We start from the raw sequence: 18,037 nt of genomic DNA on the forward strand, positions 1-18,037 counted from the left end.
ATCACCCCAGCCTGGGTCAGGGCTCCCATCAGCCCTTGGGACTCAAGAAGTGTTGGTTTGCAATACGGTATTTCTGCCTTTTGCTCCAAAGCCACTGTGAGGAATCCAAAGAAGGTTCGAACAAGGGAGGGAGGAAGAGCATGTGGACTCTCTGAGCTCACTGTGAACAAGAGGACATGGAAGGACTGGAATTGGTTGAGTTTCCAAGGCCCAAAGACCCCAAGCAGGAGCATCTTTAGGAAGTGCATAGAAATGCTTCCCAAGATGAACGAAATGAACCAACGATGAGATCAGAGAATGGTTCCAAGAAAAGAAAAAAGTAGGGCAGGCGAGAGTGGGCCACTGTGGCAGGCCCTGAGAGTGTGGAATACGAACAACGGGATTACAGGGAAATGTCATTAAGGTGAAGATTTTCCACAGCCTTTGGAAGTCAGCAAGTGGGATGGGAGGGGGCCAGATGGCCGGTGAGGGAGCCGTGGATCCCGTCAGAGCTGCCGGGAAGTTTACGGATTTACAGGACTTGCCCTTTGGAGGGTTTAGGGAACATCTGATTTCTAGGTTCTCAACTGAAAACAAATTTGGACACCAGCTGGCTGGGTCCTGAGTGAACCTTCCCAAGAAGCGACTGGTGGATTCAGGGGAGCACTGGACAGGGAGTCCGAGCCAGCTCTGCTGTCACTGGCTGTATGGTTCTTGGCTGCCATGTCCCAGGGTTTAGGGCTGTGGCCTACACTCACTGCTAATTCTGGAAGTGAATCCAGGGCACAGAAAACCAGAAACCAGTCAAGGCCCAACCTCCCCCATGGGGCCACAGTGAGGTACGCATGAGACAGTGAATATGAAAATGCAAACTGCAGTGCGGTGGCCCCACGTCACTGTCCCTCCTCTCTTCTCACTCCTCCAGCTGAGCCCGTCCCCGTCCTCGTGGCTTCCCAGCTGTTGCATGAACCTCACTCTTACACTGCTCTGTTGTGGAACCTAATGTATGGCACGTCTCTCTTGCCAGACCGTGAGTACCTGAGGACAGGGACAAGCATGTCGGGCTCCTGTCCCCTGTATGTGTTGCAGTGCCTGGCCCAGAGCAGGAGTTCGGCAACTATTTCTTGAAGGACTTGGAATTGTAAAGAAACAGTTAACTTGAGGGTGCTGGTCAGCTTCAGTTTATAAAAGCGGGGACCAGGTAGATCACGGTAGAAATCTTTCTGACAAATTGACAAAATGTTTTGTGAGTTTGTAAAAAATATGAGCATCCCAGAAATGCTCAAGAAGAAATAGAACTCAAGCAGTTCCAGTCCTTCCAGTCTGGGATTAAGATTGCTAAAAGCTACCTGGCCCTGAGCTGTCCGGTAGGGTAACCACGAGCCACATGTGGCTATTGAACTTCAAATTAAATTTAAAAATCAGTTTTGTATTTTTTAAAATTATTATTATTATTTTCTTTTGAGACAGAGTCTCTGTCACCCAGGCTGGAGTGCAGTGGCTCAATCTCAGCTCACTGTAACCTCCATCTCCCAGATTCAAGCAATTCTCATGCCTCAGCCTCCCAAGTAGCTGGAATTTCAGGCACATGCCACCACCATGCCTGGCTAATTTTTGTATAAAAATCAGTCTTTTAATTGCACTAGTCACATTTCCAGTGTGCAGTAGCCACACGTGGCTCATGGCCACCCTATGGGACAGCACAGTTTAGAGCATTTCCGTCATGGCACAAATTCTATTGGACAGCATTCCTCCATGCCTTGAAAATCCATGCCCATGTGTTATTTTAAGCCCCGATCGTTCTTCAGGGGCTTCTGAGACTTAGGGGAGAGAGCTGGGGCTCTGGAGTCCGACCCAGAATTTGAACCCCTGCTCAGCCATTTACTTGCTGTGTAGCCTGAGGCAAAGAAATCTTCCTTCTCCTCTCTGAGGCTCAGTGTCCTCGTCTGTGGCCTACACAGAGCGGTGGGTTCTAGGAAAAAGCTAGGTAAAGGGCTTCCCAGTTGGTATTGCATGCAAGGACCTGCTGTGAGGCACATAGCGGTGTTCCTAGAGCTGTGAGAGACTGCATGGGCTGTTCCTATCAGAACATTCTGGAGGGGACACCTCCCAGGCCCTTGCAGCTTGGAGCCACTGCCCAAGCTTCTCAAAATGAGGGCAAGGCATGCTGGGAGTTCATCGAGCGCTGGGGGCTGATCTGGAGCAGTGGCCAGTGGGTGTGGCTGGCTTGAGGCAGTTGGTAGGTGAGGGCAAGGCTAGAACTGGTGAGGCTGGGAGGAAGGGCCAGCCCACTGAATCCTGGGCAGGGGCATGTGCCCTCTCTGCATAAAACTCCATTGTCTACTAGCTGATTAGGGGATCGTAATACGAATACCAGGAGCCATAGCAGCTTTGTACTCCTTGAGCATTTCCTGTCTACCAGACACTGTGCTAAGAGATATACTACGTGTATGCATTAGCTCTGCCCTCACAGCAGCCCTTTGTAATAGGTATGTTATTATTCCCATTTTGCAGACAGGAAACACTGAGGCCATTCGTCCAAGGTCACACAGCTACGAGGCTGTAGAGCTGGGATCTGACCCCAGGCTGTTTAGCTCCACAGAGTCAATGCTGGGATGAAGTCCAGCTCCTGACCTTGTCCTCCAGGCCCTGCAGAGCCTGCCTCAGTTGCCCTTTCCACCTTCATCTCTGTCACTCCCCACCTTCTTCTGGTCAAGTTCCTCAGACATCCCAGGTGTCTCTCTCCAGTGTCTGTGCCCTTGTTCACACTCCTGGTCCCCTCCAGCCTCTGCAGACTCCTATTCACCTGCTACTACTCCGTTCTGGTGTGTGAGCATCTCGAGGCTGGGAATGGGTCTAAGTCGTTTTCATGTCATAAAGTCCTGCAGATGGCTTGGGGAATCGGGGCCATGGCTAATTGTGGGTGGCGGTTTGGTGAGTGGGTGATGAGTAGCTGGAAGGGTTGGGGGAGTGGATGAAGGGTGAACCAAGGGGCGGGTGGACAAACTGGTGGAGGAGTGGGTGGGTGGCATGTGTTGCAGTGCCCTCAGCGGGACGGGGCCTGAGCAGAGCATGGGGGGCTGGGCATGGGGAGGGATGGGGGCAGGGAGCGGTCTAGGGTGATGCCAGTTTTCTAGCTTGGGGACTTGAGTGGATCATGGTGTCATCAGGGTGGGATGGGTTTAGGGGAGAAGGGGATGAGGTCCATTTTGGACATGGGGGTGTGATGGGCCAAGGGTTTAGGAGGCCGCTGGGGAGATGAGCCTCAGGTTCAGAGGCGACGTCGGGCTGCACAGAGAGACTCAGGAGGTCAGTATGGGTGGTGATTCGAGTCGTGGGGGCCAATGGCGTCACCACCTGGGGGCTGGGCATGGGGTGAGAAGGACTCAGGACAGCGGAACAGCCACATCTCAGAGCCAGCAGGGGAGGGGGAAGAATTATAGTCCCCCAGATAGAAAAGCCAGGAGCGTCAGAGCAACAGAAGAGGCTTGCGGAGAGGAGAAACAAGGCGTTGGGGGTGTAAGAAGGCCCCGGGGCACGAGGGAACTCCGTCAGTGCTATTTTTAAAAAAATATTTTTCCATTTCAGTTTAACTTTACAAATATTTATTGAACTAAAAGGTTCTGTGTAAATCCATTTTGTAAATTAAATTTTTGTACAACAAATACCATTTTAACTGGGCCTGGGGTGGCAAGGTTTGGGAGACCATTCATTATTTGAGGAGCCCTGAGTCGAATTCTTTTGAAAAGCTTTGTTTTTTTTGTTTTTTGAGTCAGCAAGGATTTTGGCTTTTCAGGCTTGCAGAGTGAGGCGTTCATTTGTTCCACATGCGTTTTGAAAAGATCCTTCTTGCTGCTGCAGAGAAGACGGGCCAGGGAGGCAGCTGGGCACCCAGGGAGGAAGCTCTTGCAGTGTCCGAACGAGAGATGGTACTGGTCTGGATGGGGGCGACTCTGGGGGATCAAAGGGAGGGGATTTGAGGGATGTGTAGGAGGTTTTTTAAAAAGATAGGACATGGCCTGGCATGGTGGCTCATGCCTGTAATGCCAACACTTTGGGAGGCTGAGGCAGGTGGAGCACTTGAGGTCAGGAGTTCGAGACCAGCCTGGACAACATGATGAAACCCCGTCTCTACCAAAAATACAAAAAAATGATTAGCGGGGCATGGTGGTGCATGCCTGTAGTCCCAGCTACTCGGGAGGCTAAGACAGGAGAAATGCTTGAACCCAGGAGGCAGAAGTTGCAGTGAGCCAAGATCGCGCCACTGCACTCTAGCCTAGATGACGCAGCGAGACTCTGTCTCAAAAAAAAAAAAAAAAAAAGATAGGACATTTCCAGCCATGGTGGCTCATACCTGTAATTCCAGCACTTTGGGAGGCTAAGGTGGGCAGATCACTTGAGGTCAGGAGTTCAAGACCAGCCTGGCCAACATGATGAAACCCCATCTCTACAAAAAATACAGAAATTAGCTACTTGGGAGCCTGAGGCACAATAATTGCTTGAACCCGGGGGGTAGAGGTTGCAGTGAGCTGAGATTGCACCCCTGCACTCCAACCTGGGCGACAGAGTGAGACTCTGTCTCAAAAAAAGGAAAAAGAAAAAAAGATAGGACATAGTCTTGGGCTTTACTTCTGGGTGTGTGAAAGAGGAGGAGGAAGAGGGATAGAAGCTTCCTGGCTTCTTGGTCACCTGAGGGTGACCAGGTTAGATGATACTGGGATGAGGGCATGGTCTTCAGCGAAGGTCACAGACTGAGCCCTGGACACATTGAGTACACAGTGTCTGTCCACAAGATGGCTAGCAGAGCTGCTGTAGGAATTTGGAGCTCAGAGGTGTGAGCTGGACTGGAGAGAGAAATGTCACATCTGCGACGGGGAAGGAGGGAAAACCCAGAGCTCATGACAATTGGTCAAGAAATATCTCCAGTATTGAAAATATTTGTTGAATGAAGTATTCACGGAGCACCTCCACGTGCCGGGTACAGCGTGTGGCAATAAAGCGGACAGAACTCTCTACCCTTCGGGGCTGACAACTGTAGTGAGAGGAGCAGGCAATGATCAGGATAAATTACGCAATTACATGGCCTGTTGTATAATGATATGGGCTGAGAAAAACAGGAAAGCAGGCAGGGACAGGCCCAAGGAATGTGCTGTGGAGGGCTGGGGAGTGTAGCAGACACACAGGTTACACTCGCTGAATTCATTTGAGCCCTACAACCACCATATAAAGAAGGGGCTATAACTACCCCCACATTAGAGATGAGCAGCTGAGTTGCAGAGAAGATATTTGCCCAAGGTCATGCAGCCACGTAACTGGCAGGGCCTGGATTTTTACCTGGAGTTCATACTTTTGAGTCCTCCTGCTGGGCTCAAACCCCCTCTCATTGGCAAGTCAGGTCTCAATAAAGATTCTGAAGGAAGGGAGGGGGTAAGGTTCACAGACATCTGAACACAATCAATCAACATTGCAGGCAGAGCAAGAGCACGTGCAAAGGCCCTGAGTTAGGCACGTGCCTGGTATATTTGAGGACCAGCATAGCTAGGGCAAAGGGAGCAGGTGGAGGAGGGAATCAGAGGTGGCACAGGGCTGCCTGTGGTGTCTGCAGGGCTGTTAGCTTTTTACTCAAGGTGCAGTGAGGCCATGGGGAGTGTGGAGCTGAGGAGGGGCAAGTTCTGACTTAAGGCCTAACCCATTTCCTCTGGCTTCTGTGCTGGGGGCAAGGTCAGAAGCAGGACAACAGAGAGGGCATGAATAATCCAGGCACGAGGTGACGGTGGCCCAGTCCACAGCGGTGGCAGCAGGGTGGGTCAAGGGGGACCGGTGGCATTGCTGAACGCTTGCGTGTGAGGGGCGAGGGTGGGAGAGGCCTCATGTTTGGCTTGGGCCTGAGTGGCTGGAAGGACAGGATTCCATTGACTGAGATGGGAGCAGCTGTGGAAGGAGCCACTTCAAAAAGAACTTTCCATGTCCATTTCCTTCTGAATCCCTGGCTACCCGGAAGTAGGGATTAAGACTTGAGCAGTTCATGATTTGCCCAGGTTTCTCGGCTGGAAGGTAATAGAGCCAGGGCCAGAAGCCATATGTGCATCCTAGGGTTTGGAATTTTATCTCATTTATTCAATCAACAAACATTTCTGGAGCACCTCCTGTGTGCCAGGCTGATGGAGGAGGCCGTGTCAGCCAATGATCATGGCAATGGTTACCTTACATCGGCATGAGCAGTGGTGAGGAGAAGGCAAGGGAGCTCTAGGAGCCAGTAACAGGCAGGAGGGAAGGGTGCTGCGGGGCCAGAGAGGGCTTCCTGGAGGAGGAGAACATGACATGCAAGGACCACAAGGGACCACAGGTTCCCAGAGAATGACTACCTGTTGGGAAGTTGCAGAATCTTTTGTTTTGTTTTGTTTAAGTGTTAATAATTGAGATATAGAAGCTGAGCGTGGTGGTACATGCCTGTAGTCCCAGCTATTCAGAAGGCCAAAGTGAGAGGATCCTTTGAGGCCAGGAGTTCAAGAGCAGCCTGGGCAACATAATGAGACCCCCATCTCTACAACAGTTAAAAAACTGGCCGGGCGCAGTGGCTCACACCTGTAATCCCAGTACTTTGGGAGGCTGAAGTGGGCGGATCATGAGGTCAGGAGATCAAGACCATCCTGGGGAACACAGTGAAACCCCATCTCTACTAAAAAATATAAAAAATTAGCCGGGCGTGGTGGCAGGCGCCTGTAGTCCCAGCTACTTGGGAGGCTGAGGCAGGAAAGTGGCATGAACCCAGGAGGTGGAGCTTGCAGTGAGCCAAGATCGCGCCGCTGCACTCCAGCCTGGGGGACAGAGTGAGACTCCGTCTCAAAAAAAAAAAAAAAAAAAAAAACTAACTTGATGTTGTGGCTCATGCCTGTAGTCCCAACTACTTTTGAGGCTGAGGCAGGAGGATCCCTTGAACCCAAGAATTTGAGGCCAGGCCTGGGCAACATAGCAAGACTCCATCTCTAAAGAAAAAAAAAGAATTGAGATATAATTCATGTACCATACAACTCACCCATTATATAGTTAATGGCTTGTAGTATATTTACAGGGTTGTGTATCTGTTACCACAATCCGGTTTTGAGCATTTTCGTTACCTCCAAAAAGAAACCCCACACTCCTTAGCTGTCACCTCCTCTCAGTCCCTGTCCCCACACCAGGAAGCCTGAGGCAGCCCAGATCTACTTTCCATCTGTGCAGTGGCACCTGTTCTGGATATTTCACTGAAATGGAATAATGCCATGTGCTGTGTTCTGTGTCTGGCCTCTTCTACTTAGCATCACGTTTCAAAGTTCATCCACATTGGAAGTTGCAGAATCTTTAACAGCATCACAGACGGCCTGGACCCAAAAGACTGTATAATGGTGCTTCCCGACCATTATAAAGAAGCGGGGCCAAGCGCAGTGGCTCATGCCTGTAATCCCAGAACTTTGAAAGGCTGAGGCAGACGGATCACTTGAGGCCAGGAGTTTGAGACCAGCCTGGGCAATATAGCGACATTTCATCTCTGCAAAAAATACAAAAATTAGACAGGTGTGGTGGTGCATGCCTGTAGTCCCAGCTACTCAGGAGGCTGAGGCAGGAGGGTCGCTTGAGCCCAGAAGGTCAAGGCTACAGTGAGCTATGATTGCACCACTGCACTCTAGTCTGGGCAACAGAGTAACACTCTGTCTCAAAAAATAAAAAAGAAGAAGAAGTGGGGATCAAGGAGACTTGCTGTTCTGTCAGCAAGGAAGAGGTGGGGAATTTGAGGAGGCCTCAGGCTCTTAGGCCAGGGCCTTGGCACACCCTACTGTGCTGTGCACAGGCCGCCCCCCTTGGTTGCCACCTCTTTTCCTTCAGCTTTGGGCTCTGGGTGAATTTGGCTAAAAGTGACAACTCGGTCAGGAACGCATCTTCTCAAACACCGGTCTTTCCCGCCCTGGAAATTTTCACACCTTATGGTGAATCTTGAAATATTTTATGCATCTTTGAGAATTTGTGTCTACTGACTCAGAATGTAGTGGAGTTTGTATTTTCTTTTCCTGCTCCTTAACACTTTTATTCAGGTGGCTATGCTTGTTTTTCTTGGTTTGGTGACGTTCTCCCTGGGGGAGGCTGCATCGTCCTGGAGTCAAGTGCCTGGGTTGGAGGCCCTGCCCTGCCTCGTCCTGGGTGTGGGGTTGTTGAAGCTCTCTGTGCCTTGGATGCTTCCTTTGGAAAATAGAGATGACATTGTAGGGCTGTGGCAGAAAGGAAATGAGGTAAAGCCTGTTACAGGTTTGGCACTGAGTAGATGCTGGAGGTTTGGTTCTTGATCAGATGCTCAGGAGAGATGGCGAGGCCTTTCAGGCCCCTGAGATAGCGAGGGGAGAAAGGTGAGCCTCCCCCACCAGCGACTTCCCCTTTCTCCTCATTCCTCCTATCCCAGGGCCCCCTAGACCTGGACCTCTCCTCCCAGGGCTCAGATGTGGAAAGCCTGAGTTCAAATCCCAACCTACCACTCGGATTCTGTGTCCCCACGCCAGCTCGGCTTCCTCTGTGTCTCAGTTTCTTGACCTGTAAAATGGGAGGGGAGAGGGTGGAGGGTGGGCGGAGGGTGTTCCACTGAGGCCTCCAGGGCAGCCAAAAGGCTTCTGGGAGAGGGTGTGGAATAGAGGGGCCTTTTTCCTCTGCCTGGAGGACTGGTTCCTGCTGATTCGTGGGTTGTTTTTGGTTTTGGTTTTTTTGAGATGGAGTCTTACTCTGTCACCCAGGCTGGAGTGCAGTGACACCATCTCGGCTCACTGCAACCTCTGCCTCCCAGGTTCAGGTGATTCTCCTGCCTCAGCCTCCTGAGTAGCTGGGATTACAGGCATGTGCCACCACACCCGGCTAATTTTTGTATTTTTAGTAGAGATGGGGTTTTACCATGTTGGCCAGACTGGTCTCAAACTCCTGACCTCAAGTGATCCACCCACCTCCGCCTTCCAAAGTGCTGGGATTACAGGCGTGAGCCACTGCGCCCGGCCTGGTTCCTGCTGATTTACAGATCCAGGCAGGAGCAGTGACACCTGTTCAGGGGAAGTGGGTGGAGAGGGACACCTGGCTTCCCTGTGCTCTCACACGAGATGCGCCACATGGAGATGGTGATGGGATGCAGTGAAGGGCCTCTTAGAAGTACCTTTGTTGGGCCGGGCGCGGTGGCTCAAGCCTGTAATCCCAGCACTTTGGGAGGCCGAGGCGGGTGGATCACGAGGTCAGGAGATCGAGACCATCCTGGCTAACATGGTGAAACCCCGTCTCTACTAAAAATACAAAAAAAAAAACTAGCCGGGCGTGGTGGCTGGCGCCTGTAGTCCCAGCTACTCGGAGGCTGAGGCGGGAGAATGGCGTGAACCTGGGAGGTGGAGCTTGCAGTGAGCCGAGATCGTGCCACTGCACTCCAGCCTGGGCGACAGAGCGAGACTCCGTCTCAAAAAAAAAAAAAAAAAAAAAAGAAGTACCTTTGTTGGGCTTATTGGGCACACATTATGCACCAAATATTTCACCTGCACTGTCTTCTCAGTCTTCACAGTAGCCTTCAGAGGTGGCGCTCTTGTTCCCATTTGGCTGGTGGGGAAACTAAGGCTCAGAAAGGGGAAGCTGCCTCCCCGGTGTCACCCCACATGTGAGAGGCTGAGCTGGGATTTGAACTCAGGACCGCATGACTCCTGCCCCTTTCCCGACTTCCCCCATCCGGGGAAAAGGAGGAAGAAGCAAGACAGGGAAGGATTTGAGCCTTTGGAACCCAGCTTCCTGGCTGCTGTGGGGATTCTGTGGGTGGTGGGAAAGGCATTGTAAATATGCATGACATGCAGATTTGCCTCTAAAAAAACAATGTGGGTGCGCACATGAGCTGGGATGCCAGGGTGCTTTGGAAAATGTAGTGTTGTGCAAACACTTGGGTTTCTATGACCACTGTTCCATGTTGTCTCCTTCCCTCGTGTCCCCAGGGCCAGTCCAAGGGTCTCAGGTGGAGGGCTTACCTCCAGCACCTCCTAATCACCATTATTCCCCATTCCTGCAGGCACCCGTGCCTCCCCTCTGCCAGGAACCTTGGGGCCCTGTGTGTGACCTGGACGTGGTGACCCCCGGGCGGTGGCAGAGCCCCTGTCCCGAGCTGCTTCCTGCCGGCACCTCTGATCGAGTGCCTAGAGGGATGTGTGTGCCAGCCCTCGGTCCAGTGCCCGCGCCTGAGCTGATGCCTGCTGGGCCCCGACAGCTTGCCGTGTTTCCTGTGCTCATAGCTCCCTGGTTGGTAAGTAACTGCGTCCGCAGGCCTGGTCTCCTCACCAGCCCCCCATGCTTGGCACAGTTGGGAAATGCCCAGCCTCACTTCCACTGGCACCCACACGCTGGCAGAGGGACCTCAGTGAGAGTTTGTATATGTCTGGGCACCATTTATAGTTCAACTGGCCTGTCTTAGCCAGTCCTCCCGACAACCAGGAGGTGGGTGTGGTGATCACTCCCATTTTCCAGAGGAATCAGCCTCAGAGAGGGGAAGCCACCTGCCTGGGATGCACAGCAAGCCCAGCTCTGTCCACCTCAAAGGCCAGCTCTTGCCACACCCAAGCAGGTGGGAGCAGGTGGTGCACATAGGCTCAGGACAGGAAGGGAGTCGTGAGCTGTGCTGAAGGCCATGGAACCTCTGGGGCCCTCAGGGTGGTTTGAGGGGAGGCCATCAGAATTCTTGAATCTTGGGGGCCCTGCATTCTTGCCCCTCTGGCCTGTTCTCCCCATGCTCCTCCAGCTCCCACCTTGCCATCGGGATGAGGTGCTGGGCCTGTGCTGGGCCTGCCCTGTCTCTGACCATCTGTTTGGGGGTGCAACCACAGTGCCACCGCTTCACCATGCTGCTTGCATCTTTTCTTCACCTTCCACTTCCCAAGGCGCTGCTGGCATAACAGTCTAGTTCACAGATGTAGAAACAGAGGCTCAACTAGGTCAAGGGGCTTACGCGCAGGCTTGCCCAGCCACCACAAAGCACTACATGGGGCCACTGGGGTAAAAATCTGCCTCTTTCTCTGGCCTTAGCTCTGCAAGGACAAAGAACAACCACTTCATTCCCCTCTGGCCAGCTAGCAGCTGGCCCCATGCCAGGCATACAGTGGGTACCCAGTAAATAGCTGTGGAAGGAAGGAAAGAGGGAGAGAAGGAGGGAAGCCTCTCTCACCTCCCTCCACCCGGACACCAGCAGGGCCCGAGAGCCTCCTGCCTTTTGGCCAGTGCCGGTCCCTGCTGCCCCAGATGACTTGCAGTGAACCCATGCCTTCAGCAGGGTGGCCAGCTCCTCTGGTCCCGATTCTCTCATCTGCTAGAGCCTGCCCAACTTCCCTGATGGAGTGGTTATGAGAAGGGAAAAGATTCGTAAATATGTATAATATGCAAATATAATGGGATCTTTTTGTTTTATTTTTGTTAACCCATGAAGTTCACTGTAGATAATGTATGTAGAAGTGCTTCTATGAGAACAAGGAGCTGCCCACTGGGGTGGTGCCAGCCTTATTATGACTAACCATGAAAAGGGCCCCATTAATTAGCCGCCCCCCCAACCCGTCTCCCCCGACCCAGCTGCTAGTCTGTTGTTGCAGCTACAAATAGCCATTGCTTTTGGCTGAGAAGCTGGTGCAGGAAAGGTGATAAGGACAGCTTGGTCTGAGAGCTGTGTCTGTAGGATTTAATCATTTGCAAACACTCCTTATTGTGCTCAAGGAATGCAAGGCCTCTCCAGGGACTAAATGTGTAATGAGGGCCGGCTGAAGAACAGCAAGCATTTCTTGAGCAATTACTATGTGTTTGGCATTGCACTAAATGCTTTGCGTTTTTCATTATTTCAGTTGAACTCCCCCCTAACCCTGTGGATGGGGAGACTGAGGCAGGGACTTGGGGGTGAGGGCTCATCTGTTATCAGCCCAGTATTTCCTGAAAATTACTGCCATCCAGTGCCCACCTCCACCCCCCGGGCCAGGCTCTGAGAACGCAGCTGAGCAGACAGCCCCTGGTGTGTGTGGCCCAGTGACGGAGAACGGGATTCCTTGGCACGAGCTGGGTGAGCAGCCGTCAGCATCGTGTGGAAAGATGGAGGCCCGGGCGGCAGCGAGGGAGGTGTTACTGCTGCTATTTTGCTAACAAGCTGGTTATTTAAAGAACAGCTGAAGCCGGAGCTGGAAAATGGGATGAGGTGTCTCCAGGGCAGAGGCAGCCAGGAGTGCTGGGTCCTGAGACCGAGGGACCTGGTTGGATCACAGCAGAATGGCCACACAGTCATTTTTTTTTTCATCCACTTATTAATACAGTAATGGCTGCTGGGCACGGTGGCTCAGGCCTGTAATCCCAGCACTTTGGGAGGCCGAGGTGGGTGGATTACCTGAGGTCAGGAATTCGAGACCACCCTGACCAACATGGTGAAACCCCATCTCCACTAAAAATTCAAAAAGTAGCCAGGCGTGGTGGCAGGCTCCTGTAATCCCAGCTACTTGGGAGGCTGAGGCAGGAGAATTGCTTGAGCCCAGGAGACGGAGGTTGCAATAGCCGAGATTGTGCCACTGCACTCCAGCCTGGCCAACAGAGCCAGACTCTGTCTCAAATAATAATAATAATAGTAATAATAATAATAATAATGGCACCATAAAGGCTGGACAAGGATTCCCTTGGTGGAGAAAAGAAGGCAAAAGATTGGGAAGGGAACCTCAGGGGGTTTCTGAGGGGCCAGCAGTGGCCTGGGTGGTGGTTACATGACTGTTGCCTTCTGATATTTTATTGCAGTAAACATTTTTGTTTTGTGCACTTTACTGTCTATATTACATATCACTGTAAAAAGGCTAAAAAAAAATTGTAACAATAATAGCTAACGTTTATTGAGCACTTGCTAACAGGCTGTTTGCTAAGCATTTTTTATCTTCTTGAATCCTCCTGGATTCTTTTATTCTGCCCATTTTACAGAGGAGGAAAGTGAGGCTTGGAGAGGTAAAGCTACTTGTCTTGCTGCCAAAGAGTGGAGGAGTTTTGATGAGAAACCAGACACACTGATTTAAGCCTCATATGCAAGGATCAGGGTCCAGGAAGTTCCCTGCAAAAGGTCAGGGGTTCCTCCATTTGTTCCTCAGACACGTCTGTGCTTCTTGTATTTTTAAGGCTTGGGAGGCCAGGCAGGTGTGTGCAGTCATAGGCAACAGATGAGGGGCCTGGGAGTCTCCAAGGGGACAGAGCAGAGCATTTAGCTGTTTAACAAGTGTCAAAGAGCTGGGCGCAATGGCTCATACCTATAATCCCAGCACTTTGGGAGGCTGAGGCAGGAAGATTGCTTGAGCCCAGGAGTTCAAGATCAGCCTGGGCAGTATAGTGAAACCTCATCTCTAAAAAAAAAAAAAATTAAATAGCTGAGTGTGGTGGCACGTACCTGCAGTCCCAGCTACTTGGGAGGCTGAAGTGGGAAGATCACTCAAGCCCAGGAGGCAGAGGTTATGGTGAGCCGAGATTGCACCACTGCACTCTAGCCTGGGTGACAGAGTGAGACCCTGTCTCAAAAAAAAAAAAAAAAAATTGTATTAAAGGATAGGAGTGGGACATTCCTAGGGACAGGCCCAAGGAGAAGGCCAAGGCATACTCAAGTCTCATCCAAAGTAATAAAAGAGTGAGGTGGGTGGGAGAATGGCTTGAGGCCAAGAGTTCAAGACCAGCCTGGGCAACATAGCAAGACCCCCTTCTCCAAAAAAATTTTTTAAAAATTAGCCAGGCATAGTGATATGTGCCAGTAGTCCCAGCTACTCAGGAGGCTGAGGTGGGAGGATCACTTGAGCCCAAAAGTTTGAGGCTGCGATGAGGTATAATCATGCCACTGTACCTTAGCCTGGGCAACAGAGCAAGACCTTGTCTCTAAATAAATAAATAAACAAATAACATTAAAAATTTTTAAAGGTAAAAAATGCCATCCAGGTGAGACAGGGTCAGACCCACCTGTGAACTCACTGGATGGGGGGCGCCAAACTGCAATTTTCTGAGGACCTATTGTGTGCTAAACACATTTGTTACCTTCTTTAATCTTCAGAACAACCTTGTGAGATTAGCAGTATTGGCCCCATTTTACAGATGAGGGGACTGAGGCCTAAGTCCACACAGACAGTGGATAGTGGAGCTGCTCTGCCAGACTCCATTGCCTTGTATCCTGTGCGTGCAGAAAGCCTTGCTTGGTGCCGGGGTCTCTGCTGGGGCAGGCATCTGGGCATAGATGCTCCAAGCAGCACATGGCTGGAAGTGAGTTCCAAGGCCGCTCTGTGGGGCCCTGAACTGACTCTGGGGACATGTCATGGAGCGGGGCAGTCTGCTGCCCTGACAGGGCATCTCTTCATTCATGCGTTCCAAGGACATCTCTTGAGTCTAGTCCCTGCTAGTCCACACCCTTCCTGGAGCACACAGGCTTGGGGAGGGGCAGATATTATACAGTCATCCAAAGACATAAATGGAATGAGGAGAGACTCCATTGGTGCAGTGAGGGAAATTAACATGGTGACATCATGAAGATGAACCGGTAGGAGGCCTGTGTGACATGGCACCGTCCAAGATGGCCCTCTCTAAGGAGATGGCATTTGAGCTGAGACCCGAAAGGATGATGTGGATCCAGCCATGCTGGACAGTGCTCACGTAACATCGTTGCTGTTAGCAGGACAATTGGGGACAACCCGTTTGTCCATCACCACGGGGCCAGTTAAAGCCATTTGACTGCAGCCACACAGTGGCGCCTGCTGCAGCTGTTAGAAACGGGGCCACGGAGCTAAATTTATTGTTGCATAAAGAACTTCATAGTGTGTCGTGGAGTTTTTTTTTTTTTAAAGAGGTTATAAAACAGCATGGGTAGCATTATATCATTTCTGTAAGAATTATATGTGTTTCTGAAAACTGCACAGTGCTCTTCCTGGGAAGTGGGGGCATGGGTGAGCTTTGCTTCTTCTACTTTTCTGGATTTGGAGTCTTTCCTGAGTTTGAGGACTCATGGGGAGGAACAGAGGATTTTAGGGTTCCCACCATCTTGTCTAGGGTACTTCTTCTCTCCTGCTACCCACCTCAATGGGATAAGGCAGGGGCTGGGGAATCAGCAGATCTGGGTCATCCTTTTGACTGTGTGACCTTGGACAAGTCACTCGCCCTTTCTGAGGCTGAGTTTCCTCTTCTGCAAAACAGAGATAAGAATAGCATCAGAGGCCGGGCGCGGTGGCTCAAGCCTGTAATCCTAGCACTTTGGGAGGCCGAGACAGGCGGATCACGAGGTCAGGAGATCGAGACCATCCTGGCTAACACGGTGAAACCCCGTCTCTACTAAAAAATACAAAAAACTAGCCGGGCGAGGTGGCGGGCGCCTGTAGTCCCAGCTACTCGGGAGGCTGAGGCAGGAGAATAGCGTAAACCCGGGAGGCGGAGCTTGCAGTGAGCTGAGATCTGGCCACTGCACTCCAGTCTGGGCGACAGAGCGAGACTCCGTCTCAAAAAAAAAAAAAAAAAAGAATAGCATCAGAGGGTGGGTGTGGGCTTAAGTGAGTAGAAACATGTGGAGGGCTAGGGCAGTACCAGGGTCGCATCCCTGATGGTGCTGCTGCTGTTATGACGGTGACTGCTAAAGGTGACACCTACCGTGTGTCGCCATGTCCTGCCAGGGCTCGCCAGGCTTACCTTTCCCTCTGTCACTGGCAGTCAGACCCAGCTGGGAGACAAGGCCCAGCCTGGGCCTTGTCACACTGTCAGCTTGGCTGGGCACAAGGCCAGCTGGACTTCAGGTCAGCACCACCCCACACCCTGCCTCCCTCCCCACCACCTCCCTCCCCCATTCACCTCCCTCCCTATCACGTCCCTCGCATCTGCCAGTGAGCATCCTTGCCAAATACGCTGTGATGGGGACACCCTGGCCCAGGATTTGCCTTTTTTTTTTTTTTCCACAACTAGTATACCTGCCCAGGAAAACAGATACTACTTTACAGCCACTAAGAGACTTAAATCTCAGGCAGAACAATGTACACTCATGAAGTCAAACTTTCGGAATCATGACATCTTAGTCATAAATAATCTGGCAACTGCAAACATATGCATTTTGCAAGTAAGTCCACTGCACCTTTCTTGATTGTAGTGATAAATTAGAAACGACCCAATTCTCTATTTGTGAGAGTTGGTTAAATAACTTACATCCGGCCAGACAATGCCATTCTCCACGGCTATAGAAACAGTGCTGTAAATCTCTATTTGTTGACATGGAAGCTTGTCCATGGTGCATTTTTGGGGAAAAACAGGAGGTTAAAAATTGGTTTATGTTGTGTGACATCTGGATTTGGAATATTTCCTGAATGTTAGGATTTGCAGGGAGGAACAGGATATCTATTTAGGTATCTACTGGTTGTTTTTTTTTTTCACTTTTATTATGAAAAAAATATATAAACATGTGTGCTCCTGCCTTGGGAGATGCTCAGAAGACTAGTCATTAAACTGTTGATAGTGGCTTTCTCTGGATGGTGAGATATAGGTGAGCTCTATTTTTATTTTTGTTTGTATCATTCAGAGTTTTTTCAAGTAAGGTGACAGAAAACCCACCCCAAACTAGTTTAAACAAAAATGGATTTGATTGACTTGTAACTGTAAAGTCCAGAGGTCTGATGGCTTCAGGCTCAGCTGGATCCAGGGGCTCGGGGCTGCCAGGACTTGATTTCTCTGTTTCTCAATTCAGCTCTCTCTGGGTTGTTCCCATGTTCTCATTAAGCTCTCATGTACAGGTAATAAGATGCATGTCCAAAGAAATAAGCAAAAATTATTCCCTGATTGCTCAAACACAAGTCCCAGAACTAAGTCTTGGCTTTGATCGGTCAAATTTGTGGGATGTGCCCACCCTCAATCAATTGCTGTTGCTAAGGGGAATTTGGTGCTCTGATTGGCAGCCTGGGCCTATGTACCACCCCCCACTAGCTGGGGGTGGAGTCAACACCACTGGAACCTCAAGAGTGGAGAATGGGGAAAAGTGGCTCCCCCGGAAGTAGATGTAGGCTATGACCTAAAGTAGACCAAATGGTGGCCAAATCCAGCAGCTCCCACCTCCCGTAATTATCTGAATTCCCCAAGATGCATGATTTTCATAATCAGAAAAAAAAAATGCAACTATTGAAAGGAGTCCTGGCCAGGTGGAGTGGCTCACGCCTGTAATCCCAGCACTTTGGGAGGCCAAGGCGGGGGGGATCACCTGAGGTCAGGCAGGAGTTCAAGACCAGCCTGGCCAACAAGGAGAAACCCTGTCTCTACTAAAAATAAAAAATTAGCCCAGTGTGGTGGCCAGCGCCTGTAATCCCAGCCACTTGGGTAGCTAAGGTGGAAGAATCGCTTGAACGTGGGAGGCAGAGTTTGCAGTGAACCGAGATCATGCCACTGCACTCCAGCCTGGGTGACAGTGAGACTCCGTCTCAAAAAAAAAGAAAAAGAAAAAGAAAGGAGTCTCGAACCCTGATCTTATGGTCAGAAGCTCCCTGAGGCAGCCTTAGACTTTCTTGGAGTCAGAACACTGGAATCTCTGAAGTACCAATTTCACTCAGGAGATATCAACCCTCTCTGTCCCGCAAGGGAGCTGTCCTGGCCCTCCAAATGATTGCAGTCTTTCGGGGAGAGGGGAACACATAGATTTATTTGTCTGGAATGTGAGAGGTGCTAAGGTGGATGTGCATACAGGGGCTGCGGGCATGAGAAGCCCAGCCTGGGAGCAAGGAAGAGGCTTTCTGGAGGAGGTGATACCTAAACTGAGTAGCCAACCAGAATGCTGGAAGAATGTTGTAGGCAGAAGAAACAATGTGTCAAAGTCCCTTAGCATGTGGTGGGGGTGCAACTATAGGATGAGAGGAGGCAGGCCCAGACCACAGGGGCCTTGAATGCCAGGGTAAGAACTTGGACTTGATCCTGAAGGCAGTGGGGAGCCTTTGGGGGATATTGTGGGATGAGGGAAGTGTCAGTGAGCTCACTCTGCCTTGTGTTGGGAGCATAGCCTGGAGGAGTTAGATCAAGGCCCCACATGGGGAAC

At 50.9% G+C, this 18,037-nt stretch overlaps 1 protein-coding gene across 6 annotated transcripts in view; it reads left to right on the forward strand.

The window, feature by feature from the left end:
- Positions 1–18,037, forward strand: part of DLGAP4 (DLG associated protein 4) — a 228,625-nt gene that overhangs the window by 49,791 nt on the left and 160,797 nt on the right. For all 6 annotated transcript variants that reach the window (XM_021921088.2, XM_031656729.1, XM_021921087.2 and 3 more), the window contains one exon: positions 10,028–10,258. The gene's annotated coding sequence lies outside the window, so the exon portion shown is untranslated. Of the gene's footprint in view, positions 1–10,027; positions 10,259–18,037 lie in introns of those variants that run through there.

This window comes from Papio anubis, chromosome 16 (genome assembly GCF_008728515.1).
Source record: "Papio anubis isolate 15944 chromosome 16, Panubis1.0, whole genome shotgun sequence".
Classification (NCBI taxonomy): Eukaryota; Metazoa; Chordata; class Mammalia; order Primates; family Cercopithecidae; genus Papio; species Papio anubis.